General features: G+C 40.4%; 1 long non-coding RNA gene across 1 annotated transcript; it reads left to right on the top strand.

Annotated features, from left to right (window-relative positions):
• The first annotated feature begins 7,612 nt into the window (after positions 1 to 7,612).
• Positions 7,613 to 24,312, top strand: LOC115336340. Its single transcript, XR_003921722.1, has 3 exons — positions 7,613 to 7,679; positions 20,997 to 21,217; positions 24,049 to 24,312. It is a non-coding gene; the product is annotated as an uncharacterized LOC115336340 (long non-coding RNA).
• Positions 24,313 to 25,673: the final 1,361 nt, after the last annotated feature.

The raw sequence follows: 25,673 nt of genomic DNA, 5'->3' as shown, positions 1-25,673 counted from the left end.
TTCTGCCTGTAATGCTTACTGTCAGAGTACATCTTCTATACACTTACACAGATTGGTAGTGGCTGAAACAGAAATAAAATGGTTTGAGCTTTTTCTTAAACCTTTGGCTTTTTTAAGGCTTCACACTGCAAACGGAGAACATGACATTACAACTAAAAGGTTTTGCTATGGAAGGCTGTCATGGAATCATAACAAGTTATCGGTGTTTGGAAACTGGTGTTTTCCACTGATGGCAATGGCTGCTTGTCTGGATTTCTCAGCTGAGCAGTCTCTGTGGTTATTTTTCCACCATAGCTAGTAGGGGATGATACCACTGTCTAAGCTACATGTCTCAGCAAAGCCTGATTGCCTTTTCAGGGCTGGCTAGTTTTGCTTTCTTAACATCTGGAGGGAGTGTTATATGATTCTGACTTCAGCATAAATCAGATTTATTGCAACGTGCACGCAGTAATTTGTATTTATGTACCAAAGTTTAGATATTAGGATATTGCACAAAATCCCAGACTGCATCATTAAACAGTTACACTATAGTATTTATTAACGGGTTTTCTACTGACAGCAATTTTATCATACATTCATAAGGAGGAGTTGTACTTGTGGCAAATGTATGTTTTTGTTATAATAATCACAGAATGTTCCAGAAGGACTATTAAACTTGCATGTTTCCACAATCTGTTTATGTAATGCTTATTATACGCACAGCATATATCTGCTCTTCAAGGAAATTGCAATAAAATGTGCAAATTGTAATCTCTTTAAGGCAAGGATTTTTTATTCCAAGTGCATTGCCAGCAGTCAGCAATGAAAAAACAGAGTAAGATATGTATAGCGTGTTGTCACAAGATGCATCAGATGTGATCACTGCTACAAGACTCTTTTCCCTAAAGGTATTTCTTCTTCGGCTGTCCTGAAGAAAGCAAGCCTTTTGAATAGGCTTGGTAATTTTCTCTGCAGGGTCAGAGGATGTGCAAATTAGAGGTTGCCAAAAATATTTCACAGGCACACACAGGCTAAGACCTTGTACTTGTCTTTAAACAGCCAAAGAATCTCAAGTCTAGCAAGTAGACTAGAGACATGTCAAGTGATGAAATTGAATGTGAATGTAAAAGCTTTTCTCTGCTAAAAAAGAACACAGCCTCTAGATTAATATTATCAAACCCTACTATGTCACATTGCTACAATCAGCATCTCTCTGGGAAATAAGAATACATTAGTTCAGGTCAATATCTGCACTCCCATCAGACAAAATTACCTAACTGTCTTTGTCTGGTAATGATAATGACATTGTTAGCCTCCAGGGAGTTGACGTCACACAACTAAGCAACTCAGGAAGAGCAGTGTGTATAAGTGAACCAGCAAAGACCTCCACGGCTTCAGCTGACGGATGCTATACCAACGCTGCCATGCAAAAATCCAAATCTGCCCCGAGCTGCACTTGATAGGAAAATAAGCAAATTGCAAAGGAGGGTTTTAGGCATCTAAACAGTTGTAAGGGACCTGTTGGAAAGGAAACATTTGAAGAATAGGATGGCATCTGAATCAAATCTACTATGCTTAATTCATGCTCAGCTGTATACATGTGTATTTGCATTTGTGATGGCTAATACTCCTTTCCACTGTAAAAAATTGAAATCCTTTGCCTAATCTCTTTTGCTGTTGGTATCTATATGTACCTGCTTACCTACCTATGAGTACACCCAGGTCTTCCAACCACAGCTAGGAAAAGGTAACTGAATATCAAAGCCTGTGAATAAGATTGACTGTGCTGCATTATTGGCACTGCGGTAAAGGTGGCACTTGAAATCTTTTGCCACTAAATAAAGAATGACTGTGTACTGTTTGCACACTGTCTATTTTATAAGAAAGGAGTCAGTTTATCAGAGTGATTATGGGGGCTAGGGTAGGAGGATTTTTTTGGTGTTTGTTCAAGGGTTTACATGGAGCTAATTCTCTCTGTATATTGCATTTATTTAATTAAAAAAGAGGCTCAGTCAATATTGCTGTAGCAAAGCCAAGGCATGTCTGAACTCATTAAAGTAGGGTTTGTACCCTGACACTGATGAAAGACCTGCTGCTGCTGCTGCTGCTGCTGCAAGTCCATTTAGTTTTTATTTGACATCAAGTTGCTTTGCCTGCACTGTCAGAGCTTGTATGTGAAGTTGCAGTACCATGAAAAAAGAGCATATCTGACAAGGAGCCAGGGATTTCTCACATGATACCTGGACATTGCCTCATATGCCTGTCTTGTGATATAACAGGTTTGGGCAATCTGCTTTTCACTCTCTTTCTTCCCCATCTCAAAATGGTGCCTGTGCTCTCTCCACAGGCTCCTCCAAATAGCTGCGTGTGGGAGGAGATACCTGCAATACAGCTTCTGCTACCCGCAAGCCACCTCACATATGTTTGAGACGGGGAAAAAGGAATGGGGCAGTCGCAGGCATCCGAACTCAACACTTGTGAAAGGAAGCGGCTCTGCTAGAGCTAAATCTTCTGCTGCCGATGGTTTTCAGCCCACTGGGCTGCCAGGAATATCTGCCGTTAGTGGATGCAGCTTACCTAACATCGTTACTCCGTAGACAGGTTTTTGTAGGGCATTCACAAAAGCTGACCTAGCCCACTCGGGCTCGTGTCGCCGGACTGCCTCTATAGCCAGGGCAGAGGCAGCGGAGCATGCAGGACCATTACGGGATCCTGTTTCTCTCCAGTGACTGCAGAGGCGATTAGCCTCACTAGGCTAAAGTTAGCTTCCGTGCAAACTCTTTTAGTTGGACTTTTATCAAAATGACTGCTTCGGGGTCGAGCAGATTATATTCCCATCGCTGCGTTTTGACGTGCTGGTTTGCTTTATTTCTCTCTTCACAGTGTTGCTTAAGCACTGCCCAGAATTTTTAGAAGCTTCAGATCTGGTCTGATTCATCCGTTTTGAACGGCCTTGCAATATTAGCCAGAGAAGATCCTTTTTATTCCCTCTTTTAACCTGCAAGCTAGGTTTCTAAAAGAATCTGTTCCACTCTGTTCATCTGATGGTTTGTTCATCAGTTCCCTTTAATGACTTCTGAGCACACTGGACAATTCCAACCCCATTTGCCAGGGCACAGAAGTCTCAGAAACATTAGCTTATTCCAAAAAAAAACCCCAAACCCAAAACCCAGCCAAAAAAACAGAGGAGAGGGGCTTGATTAGCCTGCAGAAGAGTATCCCCCCTCCAGTGCCTATGAGGAGACCATCAAGAAGATGGAGCCAGGCTCTTCACAGTGTTGCAAAGCAGGAGGAGAAGAGGCATAAATCGAAACAGGAGAGTTTCAGGCTGGATATGAGGAGAAGCTGTTTCCTCAAGAGGACAGTCAAGCAGTGGGACAGGGGCCCGGAGAGGCTCTGCACTCACACTGGAGGTTCCAAGACCCAGCTGAATGAAGCCCTGAGCAACCTGTGTGCGTGAGCTCAGAACTGACCCTGCTGTGAGTAAGGTGTTGGACTAGAGATCTCCAGAGGTCCCCTCCAGCCTGAATAATTTTGTGATTCTGGGTTTTATCCATAGAGGGCGTTAAGCACTGCTGGGCTTAGACAGGAGTGCCTAATCAACCCAAGATGAGAACTCGTATTTTTTTTTTCATTGTAGTTAGGAGGAAATATTTAAAGATTTATCTATATTTTTTTTAGCAAATAAACTACTTCAGACTCTATACATTTATATACATTAACCTGGAAAAGCTGAGAGATTATATTTTGAGTTTTGTGCCTTTATGAATCTCTGAACTACACATGACAGTAGTATTTTGAGATCCATTCTTGCAATGGTGTTCTGGGACTTGGGGTCCTTGCCTTCTCCTTCAGCATTGTCTCCATATGACTACTTTCCTCTGACCCTAGCAACAGAAGATTTACAGTCCCTCATCAGGAAGCTGCTGAGCCCCACTCACATTAATGACAAAAATCCCTACCAGCTTCACGTGCCTGCCCAATCTGGAAAAGCCCAAAACCTGCTGCAGGCACTAAGCCGCAATATCATCCGAACGCCAAAACAAAACCTTGACCAAAAGAAGCGGTAGCAACACAATTCCGCATCCAGCGTCAGACCCTGCTGCGGTCTCAGCTCTTTCTTGCCTGCCAGCTCTTTCAGCAGAGGGTTCATTTGGACTGGAGCGGAATCAATCCTCCTGATTAAAACCTGGAAAATCTTCTCTCCCACACTCCGCTCCTACAAGGCGCAGTGGCATCCAGAGGAGCCTGACCTGCTCTCTCCTATGCCCTTCTTTCCAGCTCCACCCTAGCACGCCTGCTAGGACCAAAAGGGAGGTTTCCAGGGCAGCTCCAGAATAGTTCTCTTGGCAGCAGAACCCGGCAGAGACGCTGGCCTTGCCCTAGCGCTGCTCTGATGGAGCTCCGCTGCGTGCAGGACACAAAGCCGCTCTGCCCGGTGAGGTCGCTCCCGCGTCTCGTGGGTATGAAACCGCTTGGAGCGAGATGAGAAGCGACGTTCACAAAGAGACGCTTGCTCAGCCTCTGCTACAAGCACCTGCTGTGGGCATCCGAAGCATGTGGACCATCTGCTTATCCTGTCTTTTTTCCCCAGGCAAGCTTTTTCCTTCAACCCGCGCCAGATTTTTTTGTCTTGGTTTGTCTTGACGACCAGCTCCCGGGGTCCTTTCCTCGGAGGCGCGTCCCCCTGTCACACCCTGGCAGAATTTCCTCTTCTCATTCCACATGGAGAAGACTTAGCAGAGAGCTAGATTTGGCAAGCAGAAAGCAGAAGCCCAGCTTTGCCCTTTTTAATGACATTTTTAACTTCAGTGGAAGAAATCCAGCTAGGCAATCTACCCCAGAGTTTCTGTTTACCCCTATGCAAGATAACGTTACTGCAAACATAGTAAGCAATTTATGTTATTTAGCTGAAAATTACATTTTGAGGGCAAGTGAATAAAATTAGCATGTTGAAAGATTGACTCTGCAGTGTTCTCTGCACCAGTGAATGGCAGCCGTGCCCTGGCATAAAAATACGACAGGCAGACTGCTTTGCAGGTCCTGAGCGTGGATTGCCGGTAAGGACACTAGATGTGCACACAGATTAAGAATTAATAGGGTTTATAAATATATTCTGCCAGTCAAACAATATTAACTTTAATTCAATCTGTAAACAGGGTTTGCATGCCACATATGTCTGTTTATATGTGTGAGTGCTAAAACTGTTTTAGTAGAATGGACAGGCAAGCATTTCATATTTTAGTAATAAATTAAGAAAAGTCTAATTTTGATTTCCCGAGTACTCATCCAAAAAGATCATTAGGAAACTAGGTCCATATTAGTTTCTAACTGCATTCACGTCTTAAATTCATTCTTACTTGAAATCCTTGTGGTCCTTCATTATTTTTGAGCATTAAATATTGTTTGGCTTTTTTTTCACCTCAAAAACCTGGTTTTTAGGATTAAGAAAAGGAAATTCATATTTTAAAAACCTGTATTCTTGTGAAATAACTAGGTTTTCTTTTTTAGAGACTCTGCTCGGAGTTCTTTTGGCAAATATTTGTGCAAATTCACAATGAAAATGTTATTTAATATTTGTTTTAATGGAACACCATTTTGGAATGATAATTTGACTGGCTTTCCTGTGGAAGAGCTACCCCAAGTAGCAAACACAGTTATGCCAAATACATTAATTGCAAACAGTCTTGAAAGAAATCCAGTGCCCCTCAGGCAAAAAAAAAAAAAAAAAAAAAAAAGTTTAAACAAACGATCTGCTTGGTGTTTATCTAGACGGGCACATATGACTAACATTCCTACTAACAACCATTTATCTTTTCCCTACTGATTCCTTTCTGGTGCTTCCTGTTGATTATTGTTCTTTTCATTACAATTTTTCCAGTTGTATCCCAAATTTACCAAGTGATTTATAACCAAAAGCATGATCTCTGGCCTAAATAATTTGCATGCTGAAAACAGCATTAGGTTAATATGCCACAGGATACTGAAGCACTTCACTGATTTCTACAAAGAAACTCAAAAGGATTAATTATGTAACAATTCCTTCAGGTCATTAGATTGCTGTGGCAGGTGCTGGTTTATTTGCAAATTTCAACAAAAAAACCTGGTTTCCTGCAATATGAGATTGTGAGGATGGGAAAATTACAGTGCCTGGAATATTTCTGCAACATATGTCAGCTTCTTCATTTCCATGGGTCGGACAAGAAAGTGAAGAACCCATAGCGGACTGGACTGTACTGTTTGGGGGAACAGAGAGGAGAAAGTGCTTGCAAATGCTTCTGAAGAGTTTCGTATAGAGTTGATTTTATATGTATTCAAATCTAAATGCAATGCTATCTCGATGTAATTCTGGAAGTTAATAAGATCATTGTTATTGGAGTTAAACTCAGAATGCTGATGATGAGAGGAAAAGAAGACATGCTTTCACTAAATTTCTCTTTTTTAGTATCTGTCTGTATGTATACATGTATGTACCATGCACATCTATAGATTCAAGTGGGCAAATTCCATCTGGTTTCTATTATCTTTGGTACAAAGACATACATGGTGGGATAGATCAACTAATGGCAAATGCATTAGATATTTGCCAAGGTCATATGCCTAAAACTCAGAAGAAATAACAGAAAGGAAAGTATCTTTTTCAGGTTGACCTCCTGTGCTTATCACCATGGTATCTCAATATGTTCATAAAAACACGGATTTCAGTGTCTGTTCTCTCTCACACGTGGCTCTTTTTTCCTCCCCTCCCTTCTCTCCCCATGCAAGAGTTAGGGGGTGGAACTGGATTCATTTCTAAGTGTTATTACTCTATAACATGCAACGCAGTTTTCTTAGTGAGTCATATCAAGAAAAGGCACCTTTTATTTTGAATGTAGAATAGCTTAATTCTTGTGAGAACAGGCCCTGTAGTCTTTCAGAGACATATAAGGAAACACGAAATTGGGAAAAAAATAAGTTTTTAAGAGGAGTTTCATCACTGAAGCACTGAGAATGATACTAATCAGTGTCTCTTCTCCGTGTCACACCTTTAAAATCCAAATAAGACTAGTATGCGTACAAAGTGACACAGCAGACGAGTAAATTAGAGTGACTTCAGGATCTGAGCGTCATTGCTCAGTGCCATTAGAGAGCGTAAAACCCATCTGGGGGAGCCAGATTTAGCAGCATTGGCTCTGTTAGAACCATAATGTCATGACAGCATTAGAGTACGCTCAGCTCTGAAAACAAACTGGGAAGACCGGTAATGCCTCCTTAACCCAGTATTAGCCACACAGGTCTCTCTCCGAAGTGTAGCAAGCTGAAGTGCATCTGTTTCCAATGTCCCAGATGGTTCTTGTACAATCCCTATAACTTCTTTCAGTCTCTTATTCCCTTCCCGCTTTTCCTTCCAAAATGCCACTGACTATGAATAATTTAATTCGCCTGCCAGAGTTCTCCATCACTTTCTCCAGCCTTAAGAGAGTAACTTTCTAACACTGTATTTCAATGTCTTCTGGCAGAATATTTTCCATCTGCTTTTTAGATGTGTGAGTGTGGGAGGGGCAGAGGAGGCTGGGATAGCGGGGGTGGTGTCAAGGAACGACGCCAAGACATACTGCTCTCGCTGAAATGATCTACTGCTTCCTTTCCGTTTCCACAGGGCTCGCTACGCTGCTCTCACTTCCCCTCGGTGTGGCTGCTGTTCCTCACTTCTCCCTGAGGTAAGGATAAAAAGGAAAGAGAAAAAGAAAGTCAACTCCTCTACGGATAACTTTCAGAATGTGTCGGGATTGGAAAAGTCCGTGAAATAAAGCTTTTATCCTGTTATTCTAGGCTTTTCGTCTCAGCTAACAACGTAGCTAGCATGAAAAGTATTTGAAGTATGAGCACTGATCTGAGCAGACAGAGGGAGCTGGGCAAGAACGTGGGTACCTAGAAGGAAAGGGAGCTGGACTCCATCCCTCGCAGAGATTGCTCCGGGCATCGCTCTGTGAGCTGGGAGGAGAAGGAGCCTTCTAGTTATCACAAAAAGAAAAGAACACAAAGCAGTAGCTGTTTTCCAAGGTACTAGTAATAGGAATAACCCAAGTTTATTTTCCATGTGGATCTTAGGGATTCACCTTTACAGTGAAGACAGACCTACTACGAGCAGTTTCCCTCTATTTGGGCTGGGAATATTAGGTCTTCCCTACCTCTAGACATGTTTTTGGAGTGGGTTTCTGGGACATTGCATAAATAATGGGAAGCTGTAAGAGACCTCCTGAAGCAGCCCCTAGGATTGCATTGCAGTACAGTTATGTAATAAGAAGCAGCAACTTGGATTAGCTTGTGAAAGTCAAGAAACATGACAGCAGGCATTATGCTTAACGTGGAACACATTAATGATAGATTAAATAATACAGTATCCTGTTCTCCTAAAAGACTAGTCAGGCAGTTTGATGCCTGTGGCTATGCCTGATGTGGTGCACCCCATCGCATTCGATCACAGATACTCAGTTTGGCTGTGCAGGGCCTTTGTGTAAATGGAGACCTCTTGGAAATCCCCACCCACCTTTGCCACAAGCCAAGGAACTGAACTTGTTCCGTGGAGTGATATTAGATCATGGAAACGGAATGCAAAAAGCTTTGTGCAGCTCTGCTGGTGCTGACGCAGAGCGTGGAAAATGGCTGCTGATTGCTCCATTTCCTTTGAGGTCTTGTGCATTGCTTTCTTCTGAGTTCTGATAAATCCAGTGGCATTTCATCCAAGTTATATAGCTTCTCAGTGGATAATTGATTATTAAATATAGTAGTGTTTTATCCAGATTATGTATTTTCTTTAGTAGATAATAGCTTTAACGTTATCTGTAGGACTGACAGGGAATTGGATGAGAATTTCCCATTCTTGAAAGTTGTAATGTAAAATTATCTCACTGAGATGCTCATGGGATAAAGACATGACTTTTTCTTTCTAAGAATCATTAAAGCTGAATTAGCATGTTTTGCTATTGCAAAGTAGTAAATTTTGTTGCTGATATCTATTTGTTAATGTTATACTGTGGTATTTTAACAATTTTTTTTCTCCATAGTTTTAACTCAGTTTGACAGGAGAAAACTTATATGCAGCTGAGTAATTAATTTATACTTAGTCAAAGTTAGGAAACTATTTGAATGGCAATTCAGAAGAACCTCATGCAACGCTTAAGTTAGATCATCGCTCCCTGTACCTTACGGTGTGTACAAGACAAAGGCTGAAATCTACAGCCTTGTTCTATTTTGCATTAAATTGTAGGCTTCTTTTTTTTTTCCTCTTTTTGAGCATATGCCACCAAGAATGCTAATGAACCAGTCAAAGAATCAGCTGTACTAACAGTTAATGAGAATTCAAAGAGATTTATTTAGCCTAGCATCATCGTTTCAGTGAAGATTCAAAGAGGATTAATTTGATTTATGTCAAAATGGAGGAATCTTTATATAATCTGCAGTCAAACTTTCATGAATATATTTATGCAGACTTGCAGAGTTCTTCAAATTCATGTGTAAAAGGCTATGGGAGAAGAAGACAATATTTATTTATATGCAAATTATTCGTTTTGTGTAGAAAATCTATTTCAGGTTTCAAATGTGTTTATATCTCCTCTTTGCAATGCTTAGGAACTTACAGGATAAAATTTGGAGCTGCTGAAATCAATGAGTTTTGTATGTGATTTTAATGGACTCCAGAATTCATCTACAAAAAACTGATGGGCAGACACAGATAAGAAAAACCTGTACAACATAATTCTTAATGGCACTCTACCATACCTCAAAGCTACATTTTTTCTGGAATACTTATCACACGTACAGAATACACATTAGTGCGCTATCAACATTTCATCTGCTCTCTTTTGGAGACGCTGCATGACTCACATCTTTCTCATACCCAAGTAAAAAACTCGTGCTAATAACGTCATTACAATGCACCAAAACCTCATGTACAACTATATTAAGTATGGAAAAGACAGCTGATTTCAGCACCAGCAGGATTTGTAAGCACATCACTGTTCCTCAAGCCCCGTATCATTACCATTTCCAGGAACTGTGCATGGCATCCTGAAGTGGCTTTTCATACACCATTTCCATGGCCCTTCATGCACTACTGCTTTCACACAATAACCCCACATCATGCATGATGATACCGTGAGTCACAGATGGCTTTAATACAAAAAGCCTTGTGTTGAGCCATTTTCTTCACATACACATTGAAATCCAAATTATTCATGAGTAACTGTACTTTTGTTAGACAACTTGTGCTATCTAAACTCCAAATTCACAAGATTATTCATGCACGGCCAGAAAAGAAAGAAACTGTAGCATGCAGTATCAAATGACCTGACCAGCTCTTACAATGCTCTTCTTTATTTTTTTTTTTTAATTTGTTGTCTAGTGGGGCTTTTTAAGCAATGGGGAGAAGTACTTCTGATGCACATGAATGCAATCCTTTGTCTGACCTGCTCTTTCCAAGGCTTTAGGTGAGGTTATTATTGGCAGCAGACGTTAATCCAAGACCAACTATGAGAAGCAAAAGCATTTTACTTCATCCAAGTGTCTATTGGTAACTGATGTTAACATTCAGAATAAGCAAAACTTCCAACTGACGTGTGTTTAGGCATATAATGTGAGGAAAACAGTAGATCTAGTCTTGTTTTGCACCAAAATGTCCCTTTCCCACTGACTCCACGGCACAGACTCTATTTCTCTTCAGTATTCTTTCATGTTCAGTAAGGGCATTTGCTAAAACATTTCTCTCTGAAAGGACTCTCATGGTCTCAGACTGCAGCCAGTGCTCTCTGTCAGACTTCAAGTTCAGCACATATTAATAATGTCATGCTTCAGTGATAAGGACTTAATGTCATGTACTGTCCAACCTACTGTACGGATCATGCACATAACTGTTTAGACATTCAGAATGAAATCTTAGTCTTGGCATTGCCTAGAAAAAGTAAGGTAGGGAAAATCCCTTTTATATTTACCTTAATTGTAAATAGTCACATGTATTTACTTACTATACTAACAGAATAAAGATGTGCAGAGTGATGCAGTATTTTTGGCCAGGGAAAACTGAAAAACAGTAAGCATGTGGAAAGGATACAAAGCTGGTCTAGTGAAGCTCCCATGGGCATCAAGAGACATTCTGCAACTGGCATTGGTTGGAGCGGAGTTTGTGGAGCTCTGGCCACTTCAAAATCTAATGAGAAATTTCTGTGAAAAAAAAAGAAATAATTAGAGGCTTGTTTGACAAAAGCAGTAAAATCTATTCTTCCCTAAACCAAACCTTAGTATGAAAAACCTTACTAGAAGATTCAGTTAGTCTGGCAAGATGGAAGAAGCCTGACTTCCCATGGATCTGTGTTCTCTGATCTTCATCTCTTATCCACTTTTATATTCCTATCCTCTATATTCTGTGTACCACAGTTTCCTTAGGTCTTTCTCCACATCTGCAAGCCTCTTTTCTGATACCTCTCCTGCTTCCCCATTCCAGGGCTCCTGATTCAGTGTTTTGCAACTGGTGATCCTTGGGCCACTAGTAATACACAGAAATCCAGACAGCTGCCAATAAAAAAAACACTGAAAAAGTACCGAAAGACTCTTACATGTGCAAGCAAATGGTCACACAAAGCTGGGGAAACAGAAGCAGTTAATTAAAATTCAGAGCTGACACTAGTTTTAGTTTAGTGATAAGTGAAAAGAAGTAAAAAAAATGCTCTTTGGCAGTCCTGCACAAGAGGAAGATATTTTTTGAAATGGCTAAGCAACCCTTGAAATAAAACTAGCTGAGAAACAATATCCTAACCGTAAGAATTTCTTGCCCTGTCCTTTACCTGTCAGGTTAGGCCAGAGCACCACTCGCTGCGGCAGGTTCAGACTTGCCCATGAACTGGCTGACTTTCCTGGTGATGGAAAGCTGACGGGCGCTTCAGCAGGGCAAGTCGATCCCTGGTAGCGATCTGGGTCCTTCTCTCCTTTCTAGACTTTACACCAGACTTTACAAAATATACAGGAACATGATATCTTTGAGACCTCTACTTTTTGTCACATCTGGCTGTAACTGGTTAACTAATTAGACAGTTATTATGTCGTACTGACAGATGAGTTCAAAGACTTTATTTACTAAAAAACCCAGCTGAAAATAGAAGGATTATAACAATGTTCTAGGTGACAGTTTCAGCATGATCTTCATTAAAGGATCGCTTTGGTGCGTAGCATATACAAACTAAGTAACCAGGTCCTTTTAATGTGATTTAACAGGAAAGAAGGGTACCTTTAATTTCACTGAAACAGAAAAACTTAAAATCTGCACAGAGTAGTTAGTAATAAGTTGGTCTAAACATTATCTGCTACTGCAAAATGCAGGTTCTGTGTTCAGTCAGTTGTGCTATGATAACTCTGTTATGTAAAGTCAGGTCATATGAATGTAATGCCATTAATGGGATAGATTATAAAAGCAGCTCTGAACAAAAATCCGTTACAATTTCCCATTCTCACCTTGAAAACAGATAAAAACTTCGTAGTGGCCTGCATTATCTTAGCTGTGAACATGTGGTGATATTGTATTCCCTGTTAAAAGACGGAATTTCCTTTTCCTTGACTCAGAATGTAACTCTAAACAGCAGTCACCTATACTCTCTTATGCTGTAACGTGTATATACTACAAATATAGCAAAGTTAATTTTAAGCTATACAGCCTGCGAACATTGGAATGGCAGCAGTACGGGGCTCAGCATGAGGTAACCTCTCAGTTATTTACTTTGCTTTTTTGGCTTTTAATCCCTCGTTGAACCTAACATTTCTGAATGCTAGCATAATGCTAACTCAAGGATAGTTCATGTTCCATGCAATGCAACAGCATTGTAATCAGTAAAATAAAGGAGTGAAAAGGCCCAGAAGTTTATGCCTTATCCTGCTGGAGAACAGTTAAACATGGAAAATAATATCTTCACAAATGACACCATTTAACAAGAGGAATCCCCTTTTATTCCTGTTGCCTTACTACTGTGTGAGAGAAGTGGCAGGTTCCCCTCATACGTGCCATCTATGCTTCCAAATCTGAGATCCCTGTGCTACAAGACAAAAAGCAAACCTTACGTAACTGAGACCATACCCTCCACAGAGTGACCTAGAAGAATCACTTCAGTTTTCAGAAGCCTAATTAAAAAGCTTTCTTTCTCTTCACTGGGGAAAGAGAGAAAGAATAATCCTTGCACAGAAAAGAAACATTGGACTCTATTAGAGACCTGGGAGTTTTTTGAGGCAATTTACCCAGAAACATAGTTTCCCAAACATCAGACGTAGAATGTTTCTCCAGGCTTTTTGGAAAACAGGTGACCCAAAAATAAATAAGTCATCATAATGAAAGCAATGCTCTTAAATTAACCATAAGCTTGAGCTTTTTCAGTGGTTATTCACAAAGGACTTTGAATATTTTTTCAATGATGTGCAATGAAAGGAGTTATGTCCTTCTCTAAGAATGTGCTCTATTTTATGAAATATTTAATATGATCCTATGCTATAAAAGTAAACTGTAGAAAGAATAATATATTAATTACTAGGAGAGAACATCATCCACTTAGTTAACTTATCTCTTGAACTTCCTTTTAACATATACTGTAGATGGTATCAAGTTCTGATCTGTTATATTTATAATCTGGTCTTTTTCTAGAAGGAAAAATGAGACTTGAGTAGCATTTTGGATATGGAGATTTGCTAAACAAATTAGCTGTAAGGCTTCCCACATAATAATATTCCGTTGACTTTCAAACTGTGGCCTCACTTTTAAAAAGCATATGCTGCACATGGAAATACTTCATAACTCTTTGGAAGTGAAATAAAAGTATATTTTAAGATTTAAAAATGTCAGGATATTCTTTCCTGATTTTTCTATTTCCTAAATTAATGCGAAGGGAAAGATTCACAGCTGCAACTATCATAGGGCCAGGACAGTAACTGAGAGTGTGTACTTTTTTTCCTTTTTTCCTTTTCTTCCTTTTGCTAAGTTTAATGGAAAGCATTGTGTGATTAAATAATTCCTGGGAATAGGAAATTGAATTTGTAATATCACCCTTTAGATACTGGCCGATTTCTCTAAGGGGACTAGAAAACAACTTAAATCCCAGTTTACCAGTACTGCATGTACAATGAATGCATTACCTAGGAGTCCAGGACTTCTGATGTTGCCTGTGGGGTTCAGGAAACCACTTACACTCCACTCCCACCTCTACTCCATTTATGGTTGGGAAATTTCATCTGGAGAAAGAGTGTAATTCACTTGTTCTGAGTGGTCTTACATTCCCTCATGTCTGGTTAGTATGCCTTGCTCAAAAGCACAAAGATAACCTCACTAATTTAGTTACAAAATACTCCCCTTGCCCCCATCCCTACAGCCAGACCAGACCAGGAAGACAGACATTTATTTGGTTTGCTGTCATCTGAAATCCGCTTTCTAGGGTCATCTGGAGCCCTGTTTAACAAAATCTGGGTTATTTTCAGGACCTTAGGTGACTGGTGGTGGTCTCACTTTCTTGAACTCTGTTAAAGGAGCAGGGCAAGTTGGGCACTTGGTCTTCTGCTACAGGCTTTAATTTTGGCAAGGGGGGGGGGCAGGAGCTCAGTTGCCAGCGATTATGGGGAGCCAGGTCTGACAATCTTAAGTTCCCACATAGTCTTATATTTTTGTGCACCCCTGATTCAGAAAGATGGGCGTTACAAAGGCAGGCAACAGGAAGAAATCTGTAACATTTAGAAGCTAAACTTCCCTGTCCCCTTCTTTCCATTTGCCTTGAAGGCCACATCCAGCTGTGATTTCTATAGCAGTGGTGAAGAAATTGCATGGTAATTTCTAAACATTTCCTGGAGCAAGAGAATGAACAAGTTACAGATATGAATTGCAAAACCAGTACATATCAGTTTATAAAGTGAAAAAAACCCAGAGTAACCCAGATTAACATTATTAAATTTCAGTTTATCTTTTTTCCCCTCTGTTCTTCACCAGAGGCAGTAAAAGTCACTTTTTTGACAAGATCCCACTCAGTCAGTCCCAGATGCCAACTTTGGTTTCATCACCACCAATGACAGCATCTTCACCACGCTCGCACAAAAACCGAATTGGAGTCTTTCAAATTAATAAATGCCAAGCAGACAGCTCAGGATTACTCATGTTAAGTAGAAGTGTCATACCATGCGAAAGATTCAGGGCTATTACTTGACCCTACTCTAGAAAAGAGAAAGGGTAGTGCTCAGGGTCAGCTTAAAGGATGTCTCAAGGCTGGTGAACTTCTAAGATGTCTGCTCCTGTCTATGAATTTGTTTTTCCTCTAGGATAATCTGGACTGGATTATTTGAAGCAATTATTGTATTTAAAGCGATTCACTATATTTTGACTAAAAAAGGAAAAAAATCATGAACATTTTCCGCCCATGTCTTTTCTTAGCTCTGTTGATGTGCAGGAGTGAGGTCTTAAAGTCCTATTCTGTTGCTGTTTGGTTCTACTGTGGCATTAACCGTTTCAGATTGCTTTCATCTCCCCTTCTTTTCTTGCTTTATAATACATACAGAGGTCCTGACACAGGTTATCATATACACTTCCTACTACTGATTTTTGTGTTACTGTAACATGCGAATGAACAGTAATACAGCATAAAGTTTAGCTCAGTTCTATCGTTTGGTTGCTCATAGTTTCCTGTCTCCAGACAGGGAAAAATTGCATAATATATCCTCTCTCTGTGGGGAATAACACTCACCTCTCAGAACAGTCCACTTTGCTTAAAGCAACTCCTGGGAAATTTCCTATAGTTTACTTTCACCAGTTTTGGCAATATTAAGAGCATTAGTGCGTGTGAGATACTAGCCGTACTAGTGTGTTCGAAAGGTGGTGAAGTCTGCTCTGAGTCAGACTGAAAAAGGAAGATATTCTTTGTCAGAAGCATCAATACCAGCCAGAGGTTTGTTCCTCAAAATAGACCTTCAGTTTTCACCAAGTCAAGTTAGCTGTAATTTTTGTTGTTTAGCTTGTAAGCAGATGTATTTACAAACATGGAAACCAATCATTCACTTTCATTTTTTCCACATTTTGTTTATTATCTGAAACAGTTTTTTAAAATTTATATGAGAAGTACATGCCTTCTTGGTCTCAGCCTTCAGCCAAATGACAAATTTCTTAAAAGAGGGTTTGTCTGAAGATACTCTTCCTAACAGAAAGTAAGTTGTGAACATTCAATAAAAAGAAAGGTATTAATGTGCACATTTGATTATCTGATGGTTTAACACTCTTTGTTTCTGGGATGCTTTTTAAAATTTTCTTTATTCTTTGCTTTCCAGTGAAAGTTTTATTCTGCCTCCTCATTGTTTTTTGTTTTGTTTTATTTTGTTTTTCTGAAATATAAAATTAGTCACGTTGCATAGTCTATACTTACATTGTTTAGTTGGTCTTCCATCTCATAGTCTATTGTTTCTGTTGCTTTCTAAAGGGTCCTGAATAAGGGATTTGTAGGGGGTGTACTTTTTGATTCACTTTACTGGGATTACACACTTCTATGAATTTAGCTTAGATAACCAAAATACTTTTATTGACTTACAAAAATTGTGGGATATGTGTACACTTATTTCGGTACAGATAGCAACCATTGCTCAAACATAGTAAGTAAACAAAAATCACAAAGCAAAAACTTTTTCCAATAATAAAAAAAACATGGAAAGAATGAAAGTGAATGATTGGTTTCTATGTTTGTACATATGGTTTGAAACATTCAACTACAGTAGTTACAGTTACCATAAGGGAACTCCATAGCAAAAAACCAAAAGCACTGGCAATGTTGTTAGGCAGTTTAAATACATTTCTAGCAAAATAAAATATGTTTTGAGTATTGAGGGGTCTTTTTTATTTATTTTAAACCAAACTTCTTTGAGGCCTAACCTTGAAGATTACTGTGTTATATTGTTACATTGGATAAAATTATGTAAGCATTAAAATTCCAAAAAAGTAGGATGCCACATAATACACATGAAGATGTTTTGCTTAAGCATTTTGCTAAATAATCTTTTAAATTTTATTACCCCTTTGTTCCTTTTGGTCTACACTACTCGCTTATATAAATACAGCCATTGATGCCAACCATACAATTCCAAGCTTGTTGTTATATCCAACTAGTTGTCCCTGGTGTAGCTTCTGTAGCTGAATTCTACATTTAAAAAACCCTTGACCTAGAAACACAAAATTAATTTTATTTTTAGAAATCACAAAATTCCATATGTGTTTACAAAATGGGGATACCAGTCGGACTTTGCAGCCTTTGCTAAATGGAGACAATGCACATTGTCACCACAGACTACAAATATTATAGAGGAAGTGCTCCTTGACCACATAGTGACAGTGAAAACTTGGAGAGCTAGTGTGCCCCATTTGGGAAGGCCACTTAAATCACTAATACCCAGGACTCTAATGAGCAATAAACGTGCTTCAGATATAGGGATATAGGCCATTAAAATTTTATGACTACCCCATACTAGTGTGCTGTCTCACAAACGTTCCTCTCTATATGGAGAGAAACAGAAAGAGCTTCTTATAGTGACAACCCTATTTAATAGCTGTCTATATATAAACTTACCTGGTTATTTATAAAACTATATAAGGTTTCTACACTATATTTGTATCTCTTTCTCTCAGCAACCATGCCTTCTGCTATTTTGAGGTGATAGTTGATACCCAAATAAATCCTATTTGCTATATTCAGCTCATCTTTATTTTTGGTCTCTTATAACTAACGGCTGTGGGTCTTGTCAGTTTGACCTTGAAAAGACCTATTTGCCATATAGGACGATACAGATCTATGCCGTCAGTTATGGTAGACATGATATGCTTATGAAAGGGTAACAGAAGTCAGCAATCATGGACAAGAGATGAATTCAAATTGAAGTCTTCATATTATAAATGAGGTGCAACAGTGGACAATGTGTTCCCTGTGATCAGACAAAAAGTCAGGAGAGTCATATTCTAACTCTTCTACCAGCTTCTTGCAACCTGGAGCTCTGGAAATGGGCTGTAGATTTTCATTTTTCAGAGACAGAGAATGAAATGAATCTCATCTAACTTTAGACCACTCCAGTGGAGATGCCAGTAACAGAGCTGGCCACCCCAGACGCTCTTTACAGTCACAGAGACATAGAATTACAGTAGAGTGAGACTCACGTGCTTTGTATGAGATGGGTGTTCACTCATTATCCAACTTAGAGGTATCTACATGGGATCAGAGGAATTCTGGTCTTAAACCCCAATGTTCAGGCACAAATCATCCTCACCATCAATTGAAGCTAATGGAAGCTGCAGACATTCAGCACTACTGAAAACCAGAGTCCTTTTCTGACATACATAATTTGTAGTGATTCTTCTGTGGTCATGCTGGGCAAAGCACTCTCATCTCTTATGAGAAATATGTTAGAGGCGGTAGTGATAAAGATGCATTTTTAGGTCTGAACTCAGCTACAAAACAGTTTTAATGGTTGATAAACTCTGTAACCATGTCATCACCTCAAGTGTATTCATGACTGCTGAGAGGTGGTCAGGTTCAATACAGTGATCCATAGAAGAGTCTACAAATAAACAAAATTGATAATGAGCTAACTCTTACAACCTTCTTCAATTTTAAATGCCAACACTAAATTATGTGCACAAGTACAGGACTGCATTCAAGTTTATTTTAAATACTAGCCTTCTTTAGGTGCTGAAGTTGATTCAGAAAAGTATTCTGTCTGAAAAACAAATGCAGTGTAAAATACAGAGTATTTTATTGGGAGGTTTTACAGATTTACCCATTTTAAAAGGTTTCCTCTTTCTCTAGTAGAGTAGTTTGTTAAGACATAAAATGATATACCAGACATAGTCTTTTCAAAAGTGAAACCTATGTTTCCTGTTGCCAAAGCGGTAGATGTCAAATCTATTTGCAGTAGAAAGTACTCTATACGTATGTACAGGTTAGAAAAAAACCATGGAAACAGTTTTGACCGCATGTTCCAGAGAGGCTTATTTAATCTGATAAAGGTTTTACAAGAGGCTTAAGAAAGGGTTAAGAAAGATCATAGACTGCTTTGAGGGAGGGGGAAAAGGAAGAAGTGGAGCCAAGGCAAGACCCAACACGTCTCAGCTGTGACATGACATGATGGAGCATGGCACAAATTGAAGCAAAGCAAAAGTTCCTCTCCTGAACCTCTGGAAAATTATAGTTTTCCTGGATGATGAGTGTCCTGGTTTTGGCTGGAATAATAAAGTTAATTTTCTTCCTAGTAGCTGGTATAGTGTTATGTTTTGGATTTAGGATAAGAATAATGTTGATAACACACTGCTGTTTTAGTTGTTGCTAAGCAGTGCTTACACTAACTCAAGGATTTTTCTGCTTCTTATGCCGCCCTGCCAGCAGAGGCTGGGGGTGCACAAGAAGCTGAGAGGGGACACAGCCAGGACAACGGACCCAAACAAGCCAAAGGGGTATTTCATACCATATGACATCATGCCCAGTATAAAAACTGGGGAAGTTGGCTGGGGACACCATGGCTCGGGGATTGGCTGCGCAACGGGCAGTGGGTGGTGAGCAATTGTATTGTGCATCACTTGTTTTACATGTTCTTTTTTTTTCCTTTTCTGTCCTATTAAACTGTCTTTATCTGAACCCACAAGTTTTACTTTTTTTTCCCGATTCTCTCCCCCATCCCACGGGGGGAGGGGAGTGAGCGAGCAGCTGCGTGGTGCTGAGTTACCGGCTGGGATTAAACCACGACAATGAGATTATAACTTGAGTGTAACAAGGACTTCCCGGTATCAGGAGAAAATGAATGAGACCTCACCGCCCTTTTGAAGGATGGCTTGCAATGTTGATCTGTGGTTAAATTCCACATCTAATGAAAGAAAAAAACTGAGGACATTGGAACAAAGCTTGAAGTACTGAGATGGCTAGAGAGCAAAAAACCTAAATACCTCAGCTCTGTGTGGACTGACTGCATGCTGATACTGTTCTTTAGCATAACCCATGGAAAAAAGAAATGAAAACTCATTCTTTTTGCTCTGCAAAGCTATGTATGTACTCTGCTTACTCTGTTGCTGCTGCAGATGTATGATTTGAACAGGCTATCCTGGACTAATTCCAATAGACTAGATTGTGACACTAATATCTGTGTGAATGTGTGGATGCTTGAATGTTAAAAGAGTCGGTTCTTTCCATCATAACAAAAAGTAGCTAGTTTGATTTCACAAGACAATAATACTGCTGAAGGCAGTTGCAGAATCTCATTATATTGGCTTGGGAAAAGCACACACATGTATTGAAATGGCTGCTTCAATGGAGTACATGCTAGTGAGCTATAAGATCTTTTCCTTTATTAGTTTTGCCAGGCAAACTGTTTGTGTAGCAAAGAAAGAAAGTATAACATAAGTGAAAAATCAGGATTTTCTTTTCAGCTGCTGCAGTGTATATATTTGACCACGAATTACATACAAGGAAAAACTTCTTCACTGTGAGCATAGTAAAATATTTGAAGAAATAGCCCAGAAAGTCTCCATTCATGGGAATGTTCAAAACTCAGCAAGTCTCTGACCAGCCTCATTTAACTGGACCGCTTCAAGCAGGGGTTGGACTAGATGCCCACCAGATGTCCCTTCCAACCTCATTTATTCTGTGATTAGAAATGTTGGGGACTGATTGTGCACCTAAGGCAAAAACATCAACTTCAGACTGAAAATCAGAGTGAAGAGCAAGAGAGACATCTGCATTCAGAACATAACTTGGAGTAAGGACGCCTATTTTCTAAAGCTGTTTCTTTCCAAACAGCTGTGCAAAATAATGTTAAAAATACTTGCCTTTAGGTCAAAGTTCAATTTTCCACTTTAAGTTTCTGATGTATTCACTATTCATTTAAAGTTAACATTATAGTAATAATTAAATAAAAGACACCTAAGTAGATTTGATGCTCAACTTTTAAACTAAAGTTAGGTGAGAAAGTGCCAGTCTTTACAGTTGCCTCTGTTTTTTTCCATGCAGGACAGAAAGATGAGAATGAAAAATGTTGAAGAGCTGCATCGTTTCTGGGATGCTGTTAGTTTTGAGTGCTGACTAAGGCGGAGGTACAATAAAGACTGGACTTCAGCAAAGCGTTCGACATTGTTTCCTGCAGCCTTGTCCTGGACAAACTGGCAAGCTACAAATTGGATGGATGGTCTGTCAGACGGGTAGGAAATTGGCTCGCAGGCTGCACTCATAAGGTGGGGATCAATGGTTTTCACTCAGGCTGGCAACCTGTTACAAGTGGGGTCCCCCAAGGATCATTACTGGGCCCCACGCTGTTCAACATCTTCATAAATGGTCTGGATGATAGGATTGAAAGCACCCTTGCCAAGTTTGCTGATGACGTTAAACTGGGTGGGTAGGTGGACATGTCAGAAGAGAGAGCCATCTTACAGAGTGACCTGGACAGGCTGAACGAGTAGGCTAGCAAGAACTGTGTGAAGTTTAACAAAGACAAGTGCAAAGTCCTGCACTTGGGATGAAATAACTCAAGAGCCCAGTGCAGGCTAGGACCTGTGTGGTGGGAGAGCAGCCTTGCTGAAAGGGACCTGGGGGTCCTGGTGGACAACAAGCTGAACAACAGTGCCCTGCTGCAGCAACAACGGCAAATCAGATCCTGGGCTGCATCTGCAGGGGCATTACTAGCAGGGACAGAGACATGATCATCCCACTCTACTTAGTGCTTGTCGGGCCACGCCTGGAGTACTGTGCGCAGCTGTGGTCCTCACAATTCAAACAAGATGTGGACAGACTGGATAGGGTCCAAAGGAAGGCCACAAAGTTGGTCAAAGTGCTGGAGAACCTGCCCTATAAGGAAAGACTGAAGGAGTTAGGTTTTTTCTCCCTGGAGGAGAGAAGGCTCAGGGGGGACCTCATCACAGTATTCCTGTACTTAAAGGGGGGCTACAAAGAGGATGGAGGCTCTCTCTTCACAAGGAGCCACATGGAGAAGACAAGGGGCGATGGGTACAAGTTGCATGGGGACAAGTTTCATCTTGATATAAGAAAGAAACTTTTTACAGTGAGAACAGCTGGTCACTGGAACAACCTCCCCAGGGATGTGGTAGAGCTCTCATTGTTGGAGGTTTTCAAGATGCAATTGGACAGGGTGCTACATAACCTCATCTAATGTCCCTTTCCCATGACAGATTGGACCACGTGATCTTTCAAAGTCTCTTTCAACCTGGGCTAATCTATGATTCTATGAAAGAGAAAGAGATAAAGCATATTTAACATCACCTGAAATGCACCTATGTAGTAAGATATTGCTTCATTGGGGAGCATGTGGTCAACAGCTGATTTCAGCAAAGACTTGTTAGGATTTGGCATCTGTGCTCTCTGGTTATTGTCTATATTGACTGTTCTCCACCAGCTCCCAAACTCACTGAACAGGTCTCACACAGCAACAAGCACACACTCTTCTGTGAAACAACTTTCTTTGCAGTTGCTTCCGTGGCACTAAAACTGCAAACAAAGAGACTGTCTTTCCAATGTTTCTCTCGCTGCCAATCCTCCTACATAGGTTACAGGAGGAAAGTTTCCCTGGGTCAAATATGAAGAGGAGGAGAATTAAAGAAAAGAGCATGGAGCTGGACTGGAAGAACTGACAATTTGGCAGGGAGGAAGGAAAGGAAAGTTAGCAGATATCGGTCCATGTTCCTCTCTGTCTGTTGGGACTGACCCCGGTAATCCCAAATCTCTGTTTCTCTTACTGTCTAGAAAGAAACTGTACAGCCCATGTGCTCTCAGCTCATGGCAGAAGCACAGGTGAACAGGAGATAATTTTTCCTTGCTATGAGTTCCTCTCTCATCTCATGCTGCCATGCCTGTTAAAAATATTTAAAGACCCTGTTGCTGCTGAGGATGTGACCATTGGGATCTTTGCAGTTCCATGGGATGGGGCCTTGAACCATGTTCCTTGTTAAACAGTTCAGGAATTTCACCTCGACTGCCTTGATTTCAAAGATTATGTTTGTGAAGTTAGCTCAACATTTGCTGGCCCATAGTATTTCAGTTCCTGCTCTGACATGTGTGCTGTTACAATTGGAAAAGTTAATGACATTTGAATTGTTCCCTAGCAAGGAAAGCTCACAGGAGTTGATCACTAAGAGCTTGTAGATCACTCAAGTGCAGACCACCTTCCCATATGTGACTAATAGAGTCATGTTTTGCTATGAACTTATGTTTTGCTTCAGCTATCTTTATTTTTCTGTAGGGGGGAGGAGATAGGCTTGAATGTCTAAGGGTCTCAAGGAATGATTCAAAATGATTGTTGACTGAATCACAGTATGATATATTGCAATTTACTAGAGAAACCAGGAAAGGATGCACTTTGTGTCTGTGGTGGCAACTTTCTGGTAACCTTCTCATATTGCCTGTAGTTAAAAAAAAAAACCAAACAAAAAGCTTCTGGGATTATTTATTTATTATTCTAACTGAGGCCTGAACCGGCCTGGAGGGATCCTGCCACCTCCTGAATGAATTACTTCTGACATTTCACTTGTAATCTGAAACATGGAACCAAATCTCGTTTCAGGCAAGTTTTATTAGCTGGTTTCCTGCACTAAATATACATTGTGTAGAAAAAGCAAAGGTTGGGGAGGGAAAAACAAGCCCCACTACTGGTATGGATGCCTAGCCTTCTGCTGCTCTTTCTTGTTCTCATAGATTGGTAATTACACACAGGAGGCTGCATGTTTTTGTGGGTGACTTTGATTTTAGTTTCATAGACATTTAAACTCTTGTTTGAGTGAAGTTGGAGTTAAAGCAGGTCAGAGCTTAGTCCATCGCAACGTGGGGCTGTAAGACAGTCCCACCCTCCTGTGCCTTTATGTAAGAGCTGAAGAACGTGCCCCAAGACCAGAAGGTACTCAGTGTCCTCAGGCCTTACAAAGGGAAGGTGAATCTCTGATACTGAACTCACTGCACCTCCTCTTTAAATTGTGCCATGGCTCCACAGTTACTTTGAGGCATCTAAAAGTGTAGCTTTTTATTCATCTTTTAAATTTTATTAACCTTTTTTTTTTAGATAAATACTGGATATCTGAGGTCTAACTCAACTACTGCAAGCCAGGAACAATCAAAAACATATATTGTGGTGATTTTCAAGTTTCCTTCCTAATTTATGAAGACTGTGTGGGAGAAGACAACAATCTGTACTCAGGAGAAATGCAGTGAATCAGCCTGTTCTTTATGGTGAAGTGTTCTTTTACGCAGCTGCTGTACCTTGGAGAAAAAACAAATAAACTCCAGATTCTACTTTAATCAATCTCATTAAAAAAAAAAAAAGTAAGTTAAGCTGTTGTTCTTAAAACAAAAATACTGCTCAACAATGGAATCTACAGTCTACAGTCTTAATGCAATATTTGGTATTGTTTTGAAACACTGTATAATGCCCCCCTCCCTTTCTCTTTGGCTGCAGAAGCAATACTGATTAATCACACGACTATTATGGAAGTTCAGCGAAGACACAGAGGGGGAATAGTGCGGAGACCTATTGTCCCAGGGAAGGATCTGGGAGGGTTTCTTCCCTAAGTGCCCCCACGTGCAAACAGCGCCGGTTGAGATGCCTTTTTAGGAAATTCAGAGTGCTATCTGCATACCCAGCTGGCCAGCTAGAGGCAGAGGGAAGCAAGCACAGCCCTTGCTGCCTTTCTACGCTCTGCTGTGCAGAGTGCCTGTCAACAATAACCACGTCTTGCCTTGCTCCGTTACTGAGCGGGGACGTAAAAGGTGACAGAAGAGGTACTTAATGCACACAGAGTCACCGCAAAGAGGCATCAGGAGAAGTCAGGGTTAGTCTCATTTGGCCTGACTTGAATTATCACCCTTTGTCTGTACTCTAGGAAGTAAAGGACAATATGGAAATGGGCTGGTAAGCTCAATGACAGCATAGAGCAGTGGCTGTTCCTCTATGCCTTTCTGGAACAGAAACTAGCTGAGAAATTAATACAAATGTCCTCAACACGACTGAGGACTGACAGTTTTCAGTTTCAGCCTAGCTTACCAGTGTTACTGTGCTATGAGCATAACATCATGGATTTTAAAGGCCTGGGAACTTGATGTAAAACGTCTGTAAAACTTGATGTAAAAAGTCTGTGATGACTCAGAAGACTACTTGAATGGTCATGTACTCTGACATCTCTTCTACTTGTTGTCCCAGTGTGAGAACCTCCAGGAGTAAGGCTAGAAGCTCTCCATTCCTAGAAACTCTCACCAGTGATGTCTTTGCTGGGCACAGTCCTCTGCGGTTCAGATCTCTCTGAAGGCACAGTAGGATCGTGTTCCTTTGTGCATTCCCGCTTCTCTTTCTGGTCTGACCAGGTACAGCGATGGCCGGGCAAAGTTGATGACCTCAATAACAACTGTTCTTGTTCACTGTGAACATCTGCTGCAAGTCTCAAGGGACTTCTAAGGCTTTTGGCAGCACCTCCATTCCAGATTGCTGTTATGACTACACATGCTTTTTAATTTATATGAGGAGAAAGGGTTTCAAGTGTTTTTTCCTAGTGGCAGACCTAGCCTTGGTCACCGTGCCTTACACGGTTATTGCAGTCACAGCGGGATCCAGCAGTCAAAAAAGGCCAGCCCCAATCATCCACATGCCAGAGGCCACCAAGAACTTCATGTTCATGCTCAGGACTTTTTCCTGGC

The sequence above is a fragment of the Aquila chrysaetos genome, chromosome 26 (assembly GCF_900496995.4).
Source record: "Aquila chrysaetos chrysaetos chromosome 26, bAquChr1.4, whole genome shotgun sequence".
NCBI classification, from domain to species: Eukaryota; Metazoa; Chordata; class Aves; order Accipitriformes; family Accipitridae; genus Aquila; species Aquila chrysaetos.
Note: the sequence above shows the minus strand (reverse complement) of the source record. Positions and strands in the feature narration are given on the sequence as shown.